Raw genomic sequence first — 22098 nt, 5'->3', positions numbered from 1 at the left:
ACCCCAAAACCACCTCTATAACGGATCTCATCAAATTACAAATAAAGGATAAACTTGTGTCAAGTTTCCCAAATGTTAATATTGCATTGCGCATATACCTTTCGATATTGGGTTCGAATGCAGAAGGAGAAAGATCATTCTCCAAGTTGAAGCTTATAAAAAATTTTATGCGTTCAACTATGGGTCAAGAGAGAACTTCGTCACTGGGCCATCTGTGTATTGAAAGTGATGTCGCTCGCGGCATTAATTTTGAAGATATAATACACGAATTCGCTGTGTCAAAATCCCGAAAAAAAAGTTATTTTAGGATCTACTTAGTAAACCAAACGTTTTGTATTCGTATTTTTTGTGTATTTGTATTTACATATATTATTTTGACCTTCACTATATAATAATATAAAAATGTTTATAAGTTTTTGGGGTATTTTTATTTCAATATATTTTTTTTCAAAACCCTAAGACCTTTGGCCTTCGTAGGCCCTAGGCACGTGCCTACTGTGCCTAATTGGTAATCTGGCCCTGGGCACGTAAACAGAGAAATATTGAGTTTAACAGTAATAATAATAATGAGATTAAAATTTTCATCAGAAACCCTGAACATTACAGGCAAACTATTACTTATTTAAAAGACGCAACAGTGGAACACCACTCTTTCACATTTCCTGAGGATAAAGACATGAAAGTAGTGATAAGAGGTCTGTTAAAGAGATACAGATACGGTGGAAATACAAGAGGAATTAGAGGATTTAGGATACAAAGTTCAATCAATTAAGCAACTTACGCACAGAAGAAAAGGGGAGGTAATTAAACTCCCGCTATTTTTAATTACTCTGCCTAAGAAACCCGAATCCAAGGATATACACAACGAAACTCACTTATGTGACAAAGGAATGAAAGTCGAAAATTATAAAGGTAGATCGGGCACGCTACAATGCTATAGGTGCCAAGGATTTCATCATACGCAAACTGGCTGTAACTATGCATCCAAGTGCGTCAGATGCGGAGAGGGACATTTGTCCTTCGAATGCCCTAATAAAAACTCCGACTTACCACCACGTTGGGCGAACTGTAAACAATCTCAGACCTCGAACTTTAGGGGGTGTAAGATGTTCCCTAAAAGGAAACAGGATAAACCAAAAGTACTATATCCTAGTAGGGTTATAGAAACAAAACATTTGCATAAGCACTGTCTGCTGGTTTGTACGCAGACACGATCAAAGAAGCAAAAACTGTATTTGCACGCCTGGCCGAACTCGTGTCGGTCATAAAGAGCTCCGGCTTTAACTCAACAACTAGGACAAAATGTATTTATACAAAATGACAAAAATCCCCATGTTGACGCCATCTGTGAAAAATATGTAATATTTGTGTTCTAAAACGATGACGCTGATGTTTGTTTAAAGCGCCACCTTGCGGCCACTTGTTTGAGTGTGTTCTGACACGCAGCCGAGAGATGTGAACTAACTATGCGGCTTTTTGTGTAATTAATATAGTATACAGTCCATTTTTGAGTTTTGTGTAAAGTGATTTATTTAATTATGAGTTTTACTGAGCTATTGACGGGCCCATTGTTGGTCCTTACCCAGCCGGAGTTCGAATGTATGTCAAAGTCGGAAGAAGTCGTGAAAGGAAACTTGTGGATTACTCTTAAATAGAAGGTATGTGGCCTTAATTGTAATAACTGTGTGATTTTAAAAAGTCGATTCAAAATGTTTAAAAGTGCAAAAAAGGAAGATTATAAGCGTCTTGCTGTAGAGCTGAATTTAGACATTTCAGAAGCAAAAACTATATCAGATTTAATTGGTATAATCAAAAACAGTGAGTAATTGCAATAACTGTGTGATTTTAAAAAGTCGATTCAAAATGTTTAAAAGTGCAAAAAAGGAAGATTATAAGCGTCTTGCTGTAGAGCTGAATTTAGACATTTCAGAAGCAAAAACTATATCAGATTTAATTGGTATAATCAAAAACAGTGAAAGGTATAAAAATGACCCTGTATTAGTTGAAGGTATAGCAAATAATATTATCGACGAAAGAAAAAGTGACGAGAGCCGATTGCTCGAACTTGAGAAATTGAAATCGGAACTAGAACTCGCGAAGTTGCGAACAGAATCAAAGAATGAAAACCTCATAGAATATGAGAAAATGTAGAATCTCTTGACTCTCTTATTAAAAGTATACGCACATTAACAACTAAAATTCCAATTAGACGCGAAGGTTGGGGTTATTGCTTTTCATCGTTAGAAAAGGCTTTCATTTCAAAAAGTGTTCCAGAGAAATCGGAAATTCTTCTAAATTTGTTGGGAGAAAAAGCCACAAATGTTACTACATACATTAAAGACGACGAATTGGGAGATTATTCGAAGGTTAAAGAAATAGTACTAAGAGAATTCGAACCATCCCCCTAAATTTGTTTAGAAAATTTTAGAAAGACACGACGAATGACGAATGAAACTTATGTGCAGTTCGCGTCTAGATTAACTACGAGTTGGGATTATTATTTGAAACTGAGAAAGGTAAATAACTTTGAAACATTAAAACAGTTAATGGTTTCTGATAAAATAAGTCAAACACTTGATAAAGAGGTTATGTGTTTTATAAATGTAAGGCAAGGAAATTCTTGGTTTAAACCTGTAGAATTGGCGAAGGAGATATATTTATATTATACATCAAAGGGAAAACCTGTATTGGATAATTCTAGGTTAAGTAATAAAAACAGTTATCCTAAAAATATGTCAAAGGTTTTTCTAACTGATGTAAAAAATTCGAAATGTATTTTATCATGCAATGAAATTCAACTTTTGTACAAATGCCCTGTTTATAAAAACATGACAGTCAGCGATAGAGTTGGGCTAGTGAAATCGAAACAGCTATGTTTCAACTGTTTAGGAAATCATAAGGTGATTAATTGCAGCAATAAATTCTCTTGCGGTATTTGTAAAAAGAAACATCATGCGACTCTTCATTTCCCTCGCGAACAAAAAAATAAACAAAGACATAGTTGCGCAGGTGGTGAGTCATGAAAATAAAAATATTCCTTCGAATTTGGACGCTTCGGCTCCATCATTTGAACCTCTGCAAGCTAAAATGAGTACTGATCAAAATTTATTCTCAACAACATGCAATCTTGCGAATGAATTAAAAACTGTCTTAATCAGCACTTTTGTTTGTTTAATTAAAGATGCATCGGGTGACTTTTTTAAGGTTAGAGGTTTGTTAGATGTCAGCGTTAATTCAAATTTTATGAGCAAAAGGTTAGCACATTTGCTTTAATTAAAGGGAGAAAAGACTAACATTTCTGTTTCAGGAATAAATAATTTGTCTTTGAATATAAAATCTAGAGTTAGTGCAACTATTTTAAATAGAGACAAGAGTTTCGATTTAAGTTAAAATTTTTTGGTGGTTTCTAAATTAACAGAATATACGCCCTCTAGGCCTCTTGAAATTAATGTTTCATCTTTAGATAACATCAGTTTAGCAGATGACAAATTTTTTGAGCTAGGCCCAATTGAATTTCTGATAGGTGCAGAACATTTCTATGAGCTTTTAAAACCAGGTCAAATTTTCCTTCAGGATTCAAATTTAAGATTACAAAATAGTGTTTTCGGCTATGTTGTAAGTGGGACTCTTCCTGCTAAAGGGGAAAGTAAATTACATTGTGGGCTTATTACAGATAATTTGGAGTTAGAAAGAGCAGTAAGAGAGTTTTGGGAAATCAAAAACGTAGAAAGAGAGTCTGAGATTTCTAAGAGTAAAGAAGCAGAAATTTGTGAACAGCATTTTCTCAAAAACTATTCTAGGACTGAAACCGGAAAATAGGTAGTCAATATACCGTTTAAGGAAGATCCAATGTGTTTAGGGAATTCGAAACAAATCGCGCTTAAGAGGTTGAACTCGTTTAAGTAAGGATAAAAATTACTTATTATTGCACTCTAATTCTCTACATGAATATAGTGAACTAGGTCACATGACTGAAGTGAAAGATGAAGATGAGCAAAAGGGGAAATATTATATTCCACACCTTGGTATTTATCGCCCTGAGAAAAGTTCGACACCTTTGAGAGTAGTGTTCAATGCTTCGACTGCAACGTCAAAAGGTAATTCGCTGAATTCAATTCAGTATAATGGTGGTGTAATTCAAGAGGACTTGTTTTCAATTATGGTACGTTTCCGAAAACATATTTATGCTTTTACAGCAGATATCAGAAAGATTTATCAAATGATATCGATTCATCCTACTCAACGGCAGCTACAGAGAATTTTGTGGAAAGAGTCAATTAATGGTTCAGTTAAAACTTTTGAGTTGAAGACGGTCACCTATGGCACAGTAAGTGCACCTTTTTTAGCCATGAGAACATTACGTCAGCTTGCTATAGATGAGTTTACAAATTTTCCATTAGCAGCTGCAGTTCTACAGAGTGATTTTTACATGGATGATGTGCTAACAGGGTCCAGTTCATCGAGTTCGGCAAAAGAGCTACAGCATGAATTAATTGAGATTTTAAAAAGTGCAACTATGACTCTGCACAAATGGTGCAGCAATAATTTGGAGCTTGCAGTTAACGTTGATGATGAATACACATTTCAGTGCGCGAATGAAGGTGTCAGCCCTTTGTGTTTCCTGGAAAGCAGATAAAGATTGTTTCAATTTTAAAGTGAAACTAGAAAATGAGTGTGAAATTACTAAAAGACAATTTTTGTTAACAATAGCGAGAATCTTTGACCCACTTGGTTTATTGGGTCCCGTGATAGCTAAAGCTAAAATATTTCTTCAGAGATTATGGGTTTAGAAGCTCAATTGGGACGATCTTCTACCTGAAAAAGAAGCCAGCATTCTTGTCGTAGAAGCAATTGTTATTGAGTTACACGGATTTTGTGACGCCTCTGAGTTAGCTTATGGAGCTGTAGCAAGACTGGATAATGATAATTCTATTTATCTTTTTTTTGTTCTGAAAAATTAAATCACGTTGATTTGGATGAATTTATGAAATATCATCATCTTGATACACGTAATGATAATTTTAGTCACTTGTGCAAAAATCAAACTAGGTCTGACTAGCTAAGCACCAAGATGAAGATGAGCAAGGAGTATATGGTAAATTGTATGGCTTACATCCTAGAATGAATATCTAAATCATGAAACATATTATGTCAGAAATATTTATTTTGCATAGAAATACATATGCAAGTTACAAAGCATTATAAAAAACATAAAAATAAAATATTTAAAAATTACAAACAGATAATAGTAAATTTCATAAAATACATGACAACTCTCATAAAATGACATCACAATATTTTTGACAAAATCGGTACCTGGAAAAGACAAAAATACTATATTCAGACACTTATAAAAATATATCACAACAGGTAAGAAATAAAATTAAAATGAAGCAACTAGTGTAAAAACTAATTTAAAAGCAAGACTGTAAATATAATTAACCTTCTAAGAAGCCAAACTGTATATATATATATATATACACTCTAAAGTATTAGTCATGATAGTTTTACGAACACAGATGAGCATCACAATAAACAATTAAATAAAATTAGACACAGTATTATGCATACTGGAAGGAAAAGTTTTTTAGAGAGTCATTTTAGAATTATAATCCAGAAAATACCACTAACTCCTGGCTATTTTGGTAACTTGGGGTTTGTGTCAAATACTTTGCCACTTGGAGGATTAAGGTTTAGGAAAGCCAAATGTAACACAATGTCTAAGCAGGGCATCTGAATAAGAATGAATGTATATATTGCAAGCCCTTTCCAACTGATTCCAGTTTTCTGTGAAGGTGGTTCCCTTGAAGAGGTAACATTCAACACCAAACCATATGTGCTACGTTCTCAGAAATACTTAAGTTATTTAAATATGACTGTCTTATAGAGTTGCAACAACAAAAGGGTTAAAGGTATTTAGTCATTTAGATAAGGATAAAACACTTATTAGGAATGGGAGATCTGAATCTTTCAAATGAAACTAAATAGTCATTCAGTGTTTTAACTCAAAACTTTGGATATCCAATAAAAGTGTTCGACAATTTAAAAAAATTTTTAGCAGACACCTGTCATGAGACCCTGAGTTCCACAATATTAATTTTCTAGGGGGAAATAAACATTCCATGTTTAGCCTTTATCATGCTAACTCCTGAAAGAATCTTATTTCCTCTACTGCTTTCATTAAAAAATTATTCTGAGAAATTATAAAATAAATGTAATGTTACTCAAATACTTTGTGAAATTATACCGAGAAAATGAATCTTAATATTTGAGACTTATGACCTTCTTTAAATTTTATTTGCATCTTAGCTGAGTACCTAATAGATCTTAAACCTATCCCAGTAATGTAATCTTCCCCTTTTTCTGCCTCTTGGAGGGGGGAAAAATGCTGATTTTTATTATTATATTATATTAATTTACTAACACTTTTTTATTTTAACTAACAGGGCTCTGGTTTGAGCTTTAACACCTGCTCTCTCTGCAAAGTAAACTCTTGCCAAATGCAGATTTGTGGAACATGATTTTGTGTATATGCACTTTCTTAATCATCTGCATTTTAACTTGTCCAAGGTGGGAATTTCAATTATATGCAGTACGCTAAACAGCATCGACCACGTTGTGGTAACATACATTTTACCAAACTTCAAATGTACAGCAAGGTTTACTCTCCTGACAAGAAATCTTTAAGCATATGCACTGCTGATTCACAAGTATGTTCAAAAATAACTATTCCTTTTGAGCCCTCATTTCAGCCATTTTTGTGCATAGAAGTCAATCACTGAGAAGCATCTTCTATGTCTATTGGTCTGGCTCTGTACATGAGAAGACCCATGCATGCATAAGGCAACTGTGCTTGGTGCTGGGCACTAGCTTAATAACCTAGGCTTAAATGCTGGTATTTCACTCATTAAAGCTGTAATCATATATCTATTAAATATTTAGCCTCTTCTCCTTTTGCACTTGTATGCTTTCTAATTTTAAAAGCCAAAATGACTCAAAAGGAAGACTGGAAATAATAATAAGAGAAAAGTTTGGATACCTCAGAGGGGGCATGAATTGAAAAAGGGTACATGTGTGCAAAAGGAACTGGCTAAAAATGAATCAAGTATAACGGGTGATTGAGAGCCGATTAAAAATATCCTGAAAAATACTGTGCAGTAAAAATCCTACATAATTTCAAATAATTCTGAATGTTGTTGTGAAACACACATAATTTCAAACTATTTGAATAGTGAATAAAAAAATACCTATTACTTATTTTAGTTATACTTACATTATACATATACTTATTTTAGTTGGAATTAATTCGTTTCACAATGTCAGTTCACACAGTCGCCCATCTACTTGGTTTCTCAACAATTTTTAAAAATAACCGCTAAGTTAAGCTTGCTTCTATTTTTGGGGGGTGGAGAGTGTACTTTTTCTGGGAATTACTGCATTTATACATACATATATATGTAATAATTTCAAGAGCAAGAAAGGCGAAGGCAGATTAAATCTTCAGTTTTATTTTCAGCTGCACACAAGTCGGCACATTAAATGTGCCTGTTCCAAAAGGCTTACATTTTCGATAACTTTGTAGCAAAAAAGAAGAAGCAGACGGACAGCAGTGTAGCTAGACCAAAGCATGGAAAGAAAGTGCATAATGTTCAGGATGAAATCTCAAGTCAGACTGAGTTAGTTTTGGTTCTCAAAGCATTCTGATTGGATGGTTAATACTGCAGTAAAATTATTATTGCCTGTTAAGAGTTTTAGTTCCGTTTACATCAATCTTTTGAGCTTGCGGTATGCATCAACAAATGTTGGGAGATGAGGAAATGTCATAATGAAGAGAATAGTTTGTGAAATATCAAAAAGTATGGCAAGTTGTCCAGTTATGCAATAAATTATTCCTAATACTCTTAACGAGTCACCAGACCCAAAAGCTTCATAAGTAGTTTTGTAGCATAATGACAATAAATATTTTGGTTTGTGATATCAAGCAAATACTGTACAAGGAAGGTTTTATAATTGAAGGAGCATTCAGCAACAGATCCATGGAAGAAAGAACAAATTTAATTAGTTTATACAGTATTGTGTATTTCTGTTTGCTGTCTTCTTTTAGTCTGAATACTTCAGCACGAAACCTTACAAGATCAGTTTTTTCCAAGAAACAGCATTTAATTTTTTATTTTATTATTATTTTTTTTTAATGCAAGACAAAAACAAACCTATTTTGCTCAGATAAGATGTTTGCCCTCTCACTGAACCCTAAATAATACAGAGTGTTTCTAAATGAATATCGAGGTTTTTAATGCTTTGTAGTATTTAGTGCATAAAACTTAAAATCATAATTAATACACAAAATGAAAGAGTAACTCAAACAGTTCTGTTTATGCACATGAGCCAGAAATGGCGAATGCGCGTACAATAGTAGTAAAAATGGCGACTAGTGAACAGAAACATTTTTGTGTTCTGCAGTTTGCAGAGACTGAATTTGTAGTTACTGTGCAATGTGTATTCCGGATGAAGTTCAGATGTGATCCCCCAAGTGATAATAACATTCGCAGATGGTATCATCAGTTTGAAAATACTGGCTGCCTTTGCAAAAGGGAGAGTACAGGATGACCAAGGGTTAGTGAAGAGAGTGTTGAGTTCATAAAAAATCATGTGTGAGGTAGTTCATAAAGGATCATGTGTATGTGCCTCCATTATCAGCTGATCTATACGACCTAAGAAACAGAATTGAGGCAGCTGTTGCAACAATTATACCACAAACACTAATCAACGTTTGGGAAGAACTGGGCTATCGACTTGATGTGTGTTGTGTAATGAAAGGTGCTCACATTAAACACTTGTAAAGATTGTAGGTAAAACTGTTTGAGTTGTTCTTTCATTTCTTGTATAAATAATAATTTTAAGTTTTACATGATAAATATTACAAAGCGCTAAAACCTCAATACTCATTTAAAAACACTCTGTATATTTGTTCTAAAATTAAATTTGAAAAATATTTCGATTTTACAGATTTTTGATCCATTTCTTAAATCAAGTGGCGCAACAACGACTCTTATTGTTGTTGCTACGGAATTATAGACAGATTTGGAGCCTTTAAGTGAAAAGTGGCAAAGGAGTGCTATGAATCTTGTTGAAAAATCTTAAGAAAAGAAATTTTTTAAAAATTACTATAGACTAGCAAGTGAAAGACTAGACTCATAGAGCCTTCCTTTTGACTGTAAATGATCTTTATGATACAGTACAACTCCAATTATCCAAGCTCTGACTATCCGAATTGCAGATTATCCAAATAGCTTTCAGAATTTAAGATTAACATCGAGTGTTACGAAGAAATTTTCATCCCTGAAGTGAAAAGCACCAAAATTCTCTTGGAAAAGAAGGCAGTAAAGTGCTTTTGATTGTTGATAATGCACCAACTGACTCCATCAGAGAATTGCTGGAAAGAGGGAATGGCCAGTTTTCAACATTCTTTTTACCGCCAAACATCACAAGCTTATTGCAACCAATAGACCATATTTTTTATCGAAACCATGAAATGCCATTACAGAAGCCAACTTTTGATGAAACTTTTGGTAGAGAGTGAACACGATGAAGGGGTGGTGGCTAACTGCACAAAAAAATTGATTTGAAAGATTGCGCTTACATGGTGGCAGAAGCTTGAAGCTTGGTTAAGGCAATCACATTAAGACATGCATGGAACAATTTGAAAGGCATATCGACTGAAGAAGAGAAGGAAAAAGAAGCTCAAGAAAAGGAAAGGGAAGATGAGGATGGCGTGCCACTTGAGGAAACAATCTTTTGAAAATTCCTGAATGTTCAGAAGTTATGCTGAGAATACAGCAGAATGGATGGTGTGTGATTCGTCAGACCCTTTATTTCAGATTCTAAATGATGATGAACTTATTGAAAGTGTGAGAGAAGAAAGTGTCAAGGAAGAAGATGACCTTAACGTCAAAGTTGAATAACGTCAAACTTGATGACCTTAACGTCAAAGTTACATGGGACCATCAGCTAGTGAAGCGTTTGGCAGCTTTGAAATTGCATTGAAGTGGATGGAGCGTTAGTGTGAGTATGACCACATGCAACTTCTCATTGTCAAACAGATGTGTGACTTGGCTGCCCGAAAACGGATGAAGACAGTCAAACAGCTTACTTGGGCCGAGACGTACCCAAGCAATGACTTTCAGCACTAGTAAGTACTGTACAGCAATAACATGTGCATAAAAGTGTTGCCTTTACATTTTAATTAATTAAAACCTTTTTTCTTTAAAAATAGTTTTTCCCTTCCATTTTAAACATACAGTAATTAATTAAAGTGTACGTGGACCCTTTCTTTGGAAAAACTCCAATTATCCAAATGGGGTCAGGTCCCAATTGATTCCGATAATTGGAGTTTCTACTGTTCTTAGGATATTTCTATACCGTTTTGTCAGGTTTACTCACAGGAGTGGAAGCATTTTGAATATATATACACTACAAAAACAGCTGAATTTTGCTTGGAATGTCAACAAACACGTCTCCACTCCAAATGAGTTTAAAAATGCTGCTCTGGTTACTATACATTACAGGTACCCTTTAAGACATGTGGTTTCATGTTTGCACAGATGATTCAGCAGAAAATGCAATAAAAAATGCTGGTGCTGGAGCTTGTTTAAGTAATTTTAATTTAAACTCTCCTTTTGGAAAGTACTGTGACAGTTTTGATGGAGAGATAGCAGCTCTAACATATACAACTGATAAATAAAAAACAGCCTTGATCAAAATTCTGTATTTTTCAATTCACAAGCTGCTATTTTGTCACTTACCAATTCGGACTATAATGAAAATGCCCATGTTCACACTTGTAAAATGAACCTTTTTGAGCTAAGGGAAAACAAAGTGTTACCCTTCAGTGGGTTCAGAGCCTTTGTGATACTTTAGGAAATAAGCACACAGACAGACTCCCTTTGAGTAATATTATTAAAATAATTATACAAAACAAAATGACAAATTTCAGAATATCCTTATATGTTGATGCAGCAGTGGATAAGAAGAGGAATATCCTGCTCAACAAAAGAAATAATGTCCCCAGTTCGTTACTACGGGGCTGTTGGAATTGCTTGCTTCAGGCCGCAACTGGCCACGATTATCTACAGCAACATTTGCATCGGACTAGAGTTAAGGATTTAACTTGTTGCCCTCGGTGTCATCAGGGTGATATAGATGATGACCACCTCAAGAGCTGCCCTATTATTTTAAAGTTTATTATAGACAAATCTATCGAGGTTAATTTTTACTCTTACTTTTTTACACTGCAATCATTTTATTGGGCTGCTCACAACTAATGGCAGAAATGCCAAAGACAGGCAGAGAAACAAAACAAAACAAAAAAAAAAAAAAAAAAAAAAAAAATCTGGGAAATTCTGGATTTGAGAGAGCTAAAATTTTAGAGTTCCCACTACATCTGGACCACAATTGCCACTGATGCAAGAACAATATGGTAGAACTAAGAAAAGATTTGGTATATTGTAAAAACTTAGGATGATGCTTTGGCAAAGGTTACTTAAAGCCCGTTCCCAAGAGCAGATTCGACCGGCGGGAAAAACCGGTTCTTCTAACGTGTCCCATTCACATGGCAAACAAGCATTAACTGCTTCTCCGAACTGGAGGTAGAATTTGCTAGAATGCTTCTACCTCTTGGGAGCAGGGCAAATAGGGAGATTTCCCGTACTATACTACACGATTGCGTGGTTCACTTAATTTTAGTTACTGCTCGCTGGACTGTCGTGCTGATAGATGTCTGGGGATGTGATAGCATCCCCCCCAAAATTACATAGAATTGTACAAGATACGGAAATTATACAAGCAAATACAGGCAAGGTTATCTGATGCTGGGCATTCCAGAAATATTGTTCAAATTAAAACTAAAGTTAAGACAAGTACATATCGACTTCAATGCAACAAGGGACTCGGTATCTTTTGAATGATTTTTTTTTTTAGCATTTTCATCTACTTTTTATGAATATTATTAAATGGTTTTGTAAGACAAAATAATTAAGCTGAAAAAAAGTTCTTGCTAGTAATTTTTTTAAATTTAAATTTTTGAAGAAAAATTTTACAATTAAAATGTCTTTCTTCTTCTACAATTTTCAATGTCTCCCCCCCAGTTTTTTTATTGTATTTATTAGAGTGTTGTTAATAACTTCAAGGAATGATTTTGCAATTAATGAATTAGTTTTTGAGAAAAAAATAAAAATACACTTTTATCTAAAATCTTTAAAACAAATATGATCTCAGTCACATTTTCATTTCAAATACCGTAATTTCCGGAAGAAACGCCGCACTCGAGAAAAATGGCGGGAAAAAAATTAAAATTACACAGAAACGCCGCATCAGCATAAACGTCGCAATAAATTAAATTGCGCATGACATCTTCGTGGGCCGTATAGATGCAAAAACTCAACCTAAGTCCTGATATATGACATACCAGTTAAGAAAAATGCATGAAATGAAACCATAACTCAAAAATAAATTAAAGGTAAGAAATGTATAGCTTCTGTGCCGTTTAGAGACATTTTCAAAAATTTTCCGTTCCCTTCTTACTTAAAAACTATCCAACAAGTACTTGTACTCAAACTGATGGGATCTGTATTTGGCAGAATGCCAAGAAAAATCCATTCATGCTGAAGGGGAAATACGTCAGAGTTCGTTATTGTGAGGCAGGTGGAGTCGTGTCCGCCTTTGAAAAAAATTGCAGAAAAGGCAGGGGTGAGGAGAGGATGGGTCCTGGAAGATTCATCGAATGACAGAGGAGAGAGACTATTCAAACTGATGAGAATGTTGATTTGAAAGGGGGAAGAATGTTATTGTTCTGAGATCTCGTTTAGGGTGAATAAGGCATGTAGGTCCGTTCAAGGGAAAGAATTATAATTAAACATAATAACGCTTTGTTAAACATAATAACGTTTTGTTAATTAATAATAATTAAACAAAATAACGCTCGCAAAAAGCAACCGAGTGGTCTTTTGTGTGGGAACAGCACCAGTCTATGCACAATGACAAGGCCATCCAAACTATGTACAATGACCATCATAGGAAATATTTTATTTTTAGTGCACCTAAACGCCGCACCCGCTGAAAATTTAAGTTATAAACACGTAAACGCTGCGGCGTTTCTTCCGGAAATTACGGTAATTTTTTAATTTTTTTTTCAGTATTTTGCAAAACCCATCCTTGTTTCTATAAAGTATATAATTTTAAATAAGCAGTAAAAATAATAAATAATTTAGTCCACACCTGTATATGTTTTAGGACTTTAAGTAAAAAGGATTTATCGAAAAAATGCAAAAGGTTTCTCAGTTTGCATTTGCAGTTTAAAGAATTCAAACTGTCTAAATAGACATTAAGTCATTTCAAATTTCTTTAAAATTTTATTACCAAATTTCAATACACACACACACACATATATATAAATCAAACCTAGTGCTATTTATTCAATTGGTAAATATAAACTTAAATTACAAACCTTTTTTTTTAAACCTTAGGCCAGAAAAATTGCAAAAGAAATCATAAACGCAAGCAGAATTCTTCTTTACTTGTTTTTGTTTTGTAAAACACGTTCAAAACAATTTTAATACATTAATTAATTATAATATTGTTGCGTGCATACAGGTTCGTAATAGATTGATAATAGTTCGTAAATGATTGTCATTGCACTCAAATCCGATGATAGCTTAATTAAATTTATTTTATCAACAGAAACACTTCAAAGTTCTGGAATTTTTCACAGAAATACCCATACAAGTGTTTAGAATATCACTAAGTATAATCAGTAGTTATGCTTCAATCTAATAAGAACATTAAACACAACACAGTGCAAAAAGGAGTGTATCTTAAGAGAAAGTTAACTCAGAAATATCTCCGATCTCACGCTGAACTAACAACTGGCAACAATAACAACTTATAAAGTATAAATAATGTAATAAAAATAGTATGGTATAATAATATTATTACTTTGAAACCGATGTTTGATGCCCAAGAAGAACCAGTATTTCCCATTCTGCTTCATTGCATATCTTTTAAAAAAGTAAAAAAAAAAATCAGCCAATTAATTTCCTTTATCATTTTTTTTTTTAAATGCGAAAAGTTTGTTTTATAAGCTGTGAAAATTTTGGAAGTTTGTAACCGATATATTTTTAGATATGAAATTTTAAAATTAATGGGCGTCAAAAAGTCTAAAAATATGAATGATTTTCAAAAATTCTCCCAAAATATTTTTTAAAACATTACACTAAAAATTTCATTTAGCCAGGATTGTTAGTGAAAGCGAGGAAATTACTGACAGTGAAGATAGTGATGCTGAAAATGAACTTTCGGACACTCTTCCCGAAAATATATTAGAACTGTTTAATTCTGATACCGATGAATCGGACTTTGAAGGTTTTCCTGAATGTGGTAGAATGTGTGATTAATTAATATATGATTAATTAGTAAGCACTGTTTTTATTTGTATTTAGCGTTTTATTTCTGAAGGTATATTAGTAAGCAAGTACTTTTTTTCTATTTATACTTAATTCTTTGTTTCTAAAATACATTAATATCGCCGTATTAAAAAAACGCAATTTCGGACGTATAGTCCGCGGACTATCTGACGATTTTTGAAATTTTTTTATATAAAATCGTGTCTGCGGACTATACGATGGTGCGAACTATACGTGCGAAATTACGGTAATTTTTTTTCCTCCACTGTGTCTTATGATGCAAACTATAGTATTCCGAGATTCTCAGTTTATTTGTTAATATTTTCAAAAAATCATTTCAACTTTAAATTTGAAAAAAATCTAATCCTCTAAAAATCAAAAGGGTGACACCGCATCCACAAGCAGCGTATGGTACAAAGTTTGAGTTTTATATCTTATCGGGAAGTAGTTTAAAAATCCATGACCATCTTTTAACCATAGCGACAAGCACCAAAAGTGAACTAAATAACATATAAAATAATAATAATAATTAAAAAGTATATATTTTTCCTGAACCATTACGAAAGTTCAGGTACCAGTTGCGAAAGTACACGTTACAAAATTAACAACAGTAAACAACGTTAAAAATGTGTAAACATTATTAGAAATCGGCCAATTCGGAGACATGATTTTCACAGAAGCTTAGGTGTAAAGGGAAGGAAGATGGTGGTTTTCTGAACGGGCCCTAAAGTCAAAACTCTTTCGTATCTCCTTTTTCTCCTCTTGCTAACGGCAGCTGTGTGAAGGAGTGTTGCATGTGAACGGGGCTTAAGTTTCAAGAATTCCTTAATTGGAGGGGGTGAAGGAAAAACTTTAACAGCTGCTATTTGAAACTAAGTTTTAGATTTATTTTCTTTCATTTTAAATACAAACTGCTAATCTTCAGAGAAAACTGACTTCATGCAAGCAAAGGTTCGCTTAAGAACATCAGGATTCTTTTATTAGTTTGTACAGTGTAAAGTTTTAGGGAGAAGATGGCTCTGCAAATAAAGAATCAGCAATAAAATTGAAACCTCAACTTAGAAACTAATTAAAGATAAGGAGATTACATTCCACCACAAGTTTTCAACGTGGATAAGATGGGCCTGCTTTATAAGCAAATGGGTGGGGCAATGAACCTAGATCACAAAGTCACAAAAAGCTGTCCTAAGTTTATAAGCATAAACTCTTTTCTTCTTTCTGTGACTGTTTCTTTTCTGTGCACATGACAGTTTCAAGTGCGAGCCTCTGCTCATTTAGCTTTCTTAATGCCTTGTCCATCACAGAGAAACATTTTGGGCAATTGCCCATTATGTGGAAGTAGAATAGAATAGCTTGGTTAAAAACGCCCTCTTTAATGACTGGTTTGAAAGTTCTTCCATTAAAGAAGTTAAACATTACTTAGAACAGTAAAACCCATATTCTTACAAATCTAAAAATGTTGCAGGACACAGTACTGAAGCCTTCACAATACTAAATTTAAATGCAGAGGTTTTTATTCCTTCCACTGAACATCACTTCTTTAACCTAGCCAATGGATCAAAGAATCGTTAAAACATTCAAAGTCTGTCTAGAATCTGTGCCTTTGGAAAGCCTAACATCAGAGTTATCGCAGAATGCAGAACTAAGTGATGAAGAGAGGAATGCTGGAGAATGTGCCATTCAAGATGTGTAAGATGTTTCTTCAGACATAGGTCAAACCAGTCTGGCATGGCATAGAATTGATACAAGGAATCATTCACTACTTAAAAAAACATCCAAGATGTCTATCAGTTGCTAAACAGGAAGAGGTAAAAAAAAGACTTCTAAAGGACAAGAAAGAAAGTAATATTTTAGTCTCCTAAGTAAGTCTTTGGGCCTCTCCAATGCCGTGATCAGAAAGAAAGATGATTCAATTAGATTTTGCATTGATTATTGTTGGTTGAATGACGTCACAAAGACAGTTACCCTTTTCTCAGAACTGATTATATTCTGGACACTCTTTTTGGAAGCAAGTGGTTTTTGACACTTCATTTAAAGAATGGATGTTGACAGGTAGAGATGCACCCTGATAACTGAGAAAAGATAGCATTTACTACCGAACAAGCACTTTGGCAGTTCAAGGTGATGCCATAAGGATGCGCCAGCCATATTCGAATGCCTCATGGAGACTGTGTTGACAGTCTTTTCTACAAAGCCTCTCTGATATATTTGGATGATAACACCATTACTAGAACAAGTTTTGAAGAGCATTTAGAAAATACCAGGAAAGTGCTTCAGAAATTGAAGGAAGCCAATATAAAGTTAAATCCTAGAAAATGTAAATTGTTCAGACAGGAAGCGGCTTACCTTGGACATGTCATCTCTCCTAAAGGTGTGTATGGATCCAGAAAAAGGTATAGGCATTAGGCATAGGATTAGAAATACCCCCAAAATATCCACAAGTGGAGAAGTTTCCGGGAGGGGGGGCTTTTCACCTAGGATTGGAAATTTGTGAAAAATTTTTCTTACATTGTAAGACCCCCTTCAGAAGCTGACAGAGAACAGGTAAAAGTTTTTCTGGACAAAAGCATGTGAGGACGCACTTAACAAACTAAAGGAAGAATTAACATCTGCAACCATCCTGACATATCTTCAGCTCCACAAACCATTTATTCTTGACCACTGCTAGCAATACCAGTGTTGGTGCTGTTTTGTTCCAAGAAATAAATTACCAAAAATGTGTCATAGCATACCAGAGCAAATATCTATCTAAAACAAAGAATTACTACATAAAAAAAAAAAAAAAAAAAAAAAAAAATTGCTCGCCACAGTTAAAGGCCATAGAACATTTCCATCACTACCTCCATGGCAGAAAATTTCTGCTTCCCACAGATCATATATCGTTGACCTGGCTATTAAGTTTCAAGAATCATAGCCAAATGGATGCAACAACTCTAGGAACATGACATCACTATCCATCTTAGGAAAAGATCGTCACACAAAAACTCTGATGTCTTGTCTAGAAGTCCCTGCCCAGAAAGCTGCCAATATTATTCCAATGTCAAAGTAAAATGTAAGCTAGTTAGCATGTTCACACATCCAGTTACAAGTTTAACATCATCTTCTGACCCAGACTCATGCAGTGACGAGGAAGTCAGAAAAGACCAGTTAGAAGATGGTGACATTAAACCCTTGTCTTAATGATGTCTTTAAATAGGAAACCTACCTGGCAGGACATTTCAACCTGTAATTCTACAACAAAGCAATTCTGGGCTCTCCAGGACTCACCCAAAATGGCAGCTGATACTTATAAAATCCCGTACATACTTAAAGAGCTACACAGCAGTCTGACTGGAGGCTACATCAGAATAATAAAGACTTTACATAGAGCTCAAGAATGCTTCTAGTGGAATAATGCAAGGGCTCACATGCAAAAATGGTACAAATCATGAATGCTTGTGTGGGCCAGAAAGGACCAAAGAAACGCAGCTGAGGGAAGCTTTAAGATTACAATATAGGAATGCCTTTCAAATGCATTGCCTTTGTCATCCTGGGACCTCTGCCAAGAACTGCTGATGGCAACAAATACATCCCCATTGTCAATGATTACTTTACAAAGTGGCCTGAAGCATATCCCATACCTGACCAAGAGGCTGTCATGGTAGCAGAGGTAATGATACAGCATTTCATTTCCAGATTTGGAGTGCCTCTTTAGTTACATCCTGATCAAGGCAGGAATGTTATTTCAGTTGTTCAGAACTCTGCAAGCTACTCGGTGCAGACAAAACCCAGACACCACCTTTACATTTACAGTCAGACAGCACGGTAGAGAAGTATAATCGAAATATCCTCAATAACCTCTTGCTGATAGTTTCCAGAAAGTAACAGGACCGCAATCAGACGTTATCTCTGTTCTTACTGTCTACCACAGTGCTGTTCATGAGACTACCCGCTGTTCCCTGTCCCAGATGTTCTTCGGTTGTGACCTTTGTCTGCCTTGTGATCTGTTGTTTGGTTGTCCTCCAGATCCGCCTTCATTGCCTGAGCAGTATATTTAAGATCTTCAGGCATGGTTTGAAGTGATGCACCATTTTTGCTCAAGAGCGAGCTAACTTGGTGACCCGATGCAACACCAGAGCAACAGAATGTCAATTCAATAGAGGTGACAAAGTGTGGTTAAAAATATGATTCAACAGTAAGAGCTTTCTACTAATCTACAGTACAGGCTAGCCCCTTACTATGGCTACAGTACACAGACCACACAGTTTATACAATGTGAATAACATACTAAGACAATAATTCTGTTTGTATATAAATTTGTAAATTCATTTCTTTATTTATTGATTTAGTATTTGATTTGTTGTATGTTATTTATTAAAATTATTTTAGTAGTGCATTTTCTCTAATTGAAAGTATGGCTTCCTGTCAACAGATTGTACTGCCTGGGATGCACAGTCCTTGGCATAAGGTCAATTTTATGAATTGCATACAATGTAACATGAAAAGTCTGATGAGAGTGAAACTCTGTCAAAAGTATAAGATTACAGAGTAAGTTTATTTAACATTGAGGTAAATGGCTATATTGCCAGACATGGCAATAATTTGGTCTGATTCCAGTATAACTTAATTCATCCTTATATTTAACTCTAACCATATCTGGTCCTTGTATGTAACTGTAATCGTGCCTTTCAGTAATTTTGAGAAAGTGAAAATGCTGGAAATTTCCTCTCTGCTGAGAAAAGCTATATAAGACCAGTGACAACACCATTTCTCAGTTTAGTCCAGACTTAGAACTCTACGCAAGCTCCATTCTTAACATGCACTTTGCATTGCATTCTGTTTTACGTTCTTCTTAGTTTAAAGTGGTAACTACTGATTAAGCTCTGTCATACTGAGAAAAGCTGTACAAGCATTTTTGTGGAAAGTTCTAGAATTGTAAAAATAAATTTTAGCAAGCTATCATTGGTTTCGTGTGCCTTCAATCAATTATGAACCTATGTACACAACAATACTGGAGAAACAGAAGGCGATACCTCTAATCATAAGAATGTGGGAAAAGCCAAGCTGCTTCAAAAGTGCTTATGGTACATAGAAAATATTTTAACAAACTAATAGTAGGATGATAAAATAGTGTAAAGCAATGGCACAATCATAAAACTGCATAAAGCAGCCAACAGCTGAGTGTATGCATGTAATTCTAACTTAAAATGTCAGTTATATACTTTTCTGGTTTATATACCTTTTCTAAGTGGCCTGCTGAATAGGTTCAAGTTTCTGAAGTTTCTCTTGGGATTAGGTTTATGGTATTTTTAGAAATAACTAGCCAGATACACAAGAGATTGAAAGAAAGATTTTTATAACAATATTTAAATGATTAATAAGAATACACCTGAAAAAGATGTACGACAGAAAGCAGTTTTATCAAAATGTTATGAATTATAATAGTTGAAGAGAAGTTTCATTTAAACACAGTTACACAACTAAGTAATGTCAGACTGTTAAAAATATACTTATAAGAAAAATTGCTTGCCCTCTGAGTATTATGACCAGCTTCATCTGGTCATCAGAAGTTTTGCTACTTGGCATATATTAGCTTCTAATTTAAGACATTTTGCTTTCTCACTTTCTTTAATAATGCAAATATAATCTTAATGAATGTAAGTTTATGAAAATACAGTCTAAAATAAGTAAATATATAAACTTAATTAATAAATGCTGTTTAAATACCGGTCTTCATGACAAATCTAAAATCCTGTGCCACTCAGAGGGTTAAGATGAAACCCAACAGCAGCAATTAAAGGAATGGCATCAAGATGATAAAGAAATAATACCAATCAATTCATTTATTTAGCAAACACTGGTCCAGAGCCATCATATGTTTGCATGTAAGAGACATAATAAACATAAACCCTTAATTGGCACCTTAAGGATACTTGCCAAAGTAATGTTAATGATACAAAGCTTGGTTAGAATTACATTGAGTGCAATTATTAATGTCAACTAAATGTGGCATAGTTATGAAAAAAAAAAAAAAAAAAACTCAGTTGTTGCACAGATATTCATACACAGAATATGCAAATAAGATCAACCTAAACAAATCTTAAAAAGGAAACAAGTTTCACATTGCACCAAATCTTGGTTAAAAACAAAATTTAAAATTTCAAAGCTGACAAATGTTATTAATCATGACTAAAAGACAATATTTAAATGAAGTTAGGAAATGCACAGTGGTTGGTGGGCACAGAGTAAGTGAAAATCAGGAATAACATTACATAGAGAAAAGTAAATGAACCCTGCTGGTAAGTTATTACATTAAGAAGATACACTGAATTCCCTTACCTGTTTCAAATATCAAAACCCTAAAGCACTCATAAAAATTCAGAAAGTGGTCTTATTTCTGCCAGCTTTTTTATTCCTCATTTTAACTAAATCTCTTTCTTTATTTTAAATCAAACTCTAGTGGATGTATTCTGTTAAATTTAAAAAAAAAAAAAAAAAAAAAAAAAAAAAAAAAAAAAAAAAAAAAAAAATCACAAATTTATTTAGGTGTGTGCGTGGAAATATTTTATTTCAGTTACCTGAGTTAACTCTGCTGAGTGCATTAAGAGGCTTATAAGTCACTCATGTTACCTGTATACAGCTATATTATGTTCTCTAAAAATATATATATAAATTTAAAGATTAAAAAAATCTGAAAGCTTTCAGATTTTATATTACATCCAAAGGACTTTTTTTTTCATTTACATACATATTTCGAGAGCATTTGGGTTAATGCCCCTTTGGGCTAAAAATATTTAAAAACAGCATATCTTTAGAATTTCCAATATGCAGAGTCTCATGCACTAGAGATTAAAAAAAAAATTCTGTTCAGTATGATGCCACTGCTCGCTTTGAAATCGTTGAGTTTTTGAATAAAAAATTCATAAAATTAAAAAGCATAAAACAAGTAATAAAGAAAATTTGAAATTTAAGATTAAGGCTTCCAGGTGCCTATTTGTGGGTGGAGGATTACGTTATTCAAAATTTTATAGCTCTAGGTATCATTTTTTCACAATATGAGAAAAATACATACACTGATGCAGATTTTTCATTATTTAATTTGTTTAAATATCATAATACAATAAATAGGTCATGACGATAAAATCTGGTTGCAGCAAGCTGAAAAATGATACAGCCGTTTATAGTGATTCAATGAAAAATGCTGTTTTGAGATTAATAGCCTTTCTGAGATTTAAAAAAAAAAAAGAAAAAAAATCAACCAGTGAACCAGACTGATATGGTAATCTGATGAAAATCAATCATATATATAAACACAACACATTGAAGAAAAAAGCAATTATCTATGCTAACGAAAATCTGATGAAACTGATGTTAGTACTAGATATTTAGCAGATACATGTTCATATTGAATATACATCCTTTTATGATAAGATTGCATTAATCTTCTTTGCCAATTCTACACACACACACAGCAGCAGGCTTTTTTTATTCAGTACATATCTACTGTAAGCAATAACAGCTATTGAAATTTTAATCTTTATACGGTTAGCATCCCTTTTACAATTATTCTTTTAATTTCAACATCAGCGTAGTATTATTTATACCTGCTTTATAGCAAAAGATGGAGATGCTCAGCAGACAAGAAATAATACAAAGACTGAAC

The 22098-nt window shown here is 33.8% G+C and overlaps 1 protein-coding gene across 1 annotated transcript in view; it reads right to left on the bottom strand.

Moving 5' to 3' along the window:
* Nucleotides 1-5146: 5146 nt before the first annotated feature.
* Nucleotides 5147-22098, bottom strand: part of LOC118196753 (uncharacterized) — a 135674-nt gene continuing 118722 nt past the window's right edge. Inside the window, exon 10 of the mRNA XM_085809101.1 lies at nt 5147-5316. The gene's annotated coding sequence lies outside the window, so the exon portion shown is untranslated. The remainder of the gene's footprint in view (nt 5317-22098) is intronic.

This window comes from Stegodyphus dumicola, chromosome X2, assembly GCF_044657685.1.
Source record: "Stegodyphus dumicola isolate Sdum_Otavi_A_Nest chromosome X2, ASM4465768v1".
Lineage (NCBI taxonomy): Eukaryota > Metazoa > Arthropoda > Arachnida > Araneae > Eresidae > Stegodyphus > Stegodyphus dumicola.
This window is presented reverse-complemented; position numbering and strand designations above follow the sequence as displayed.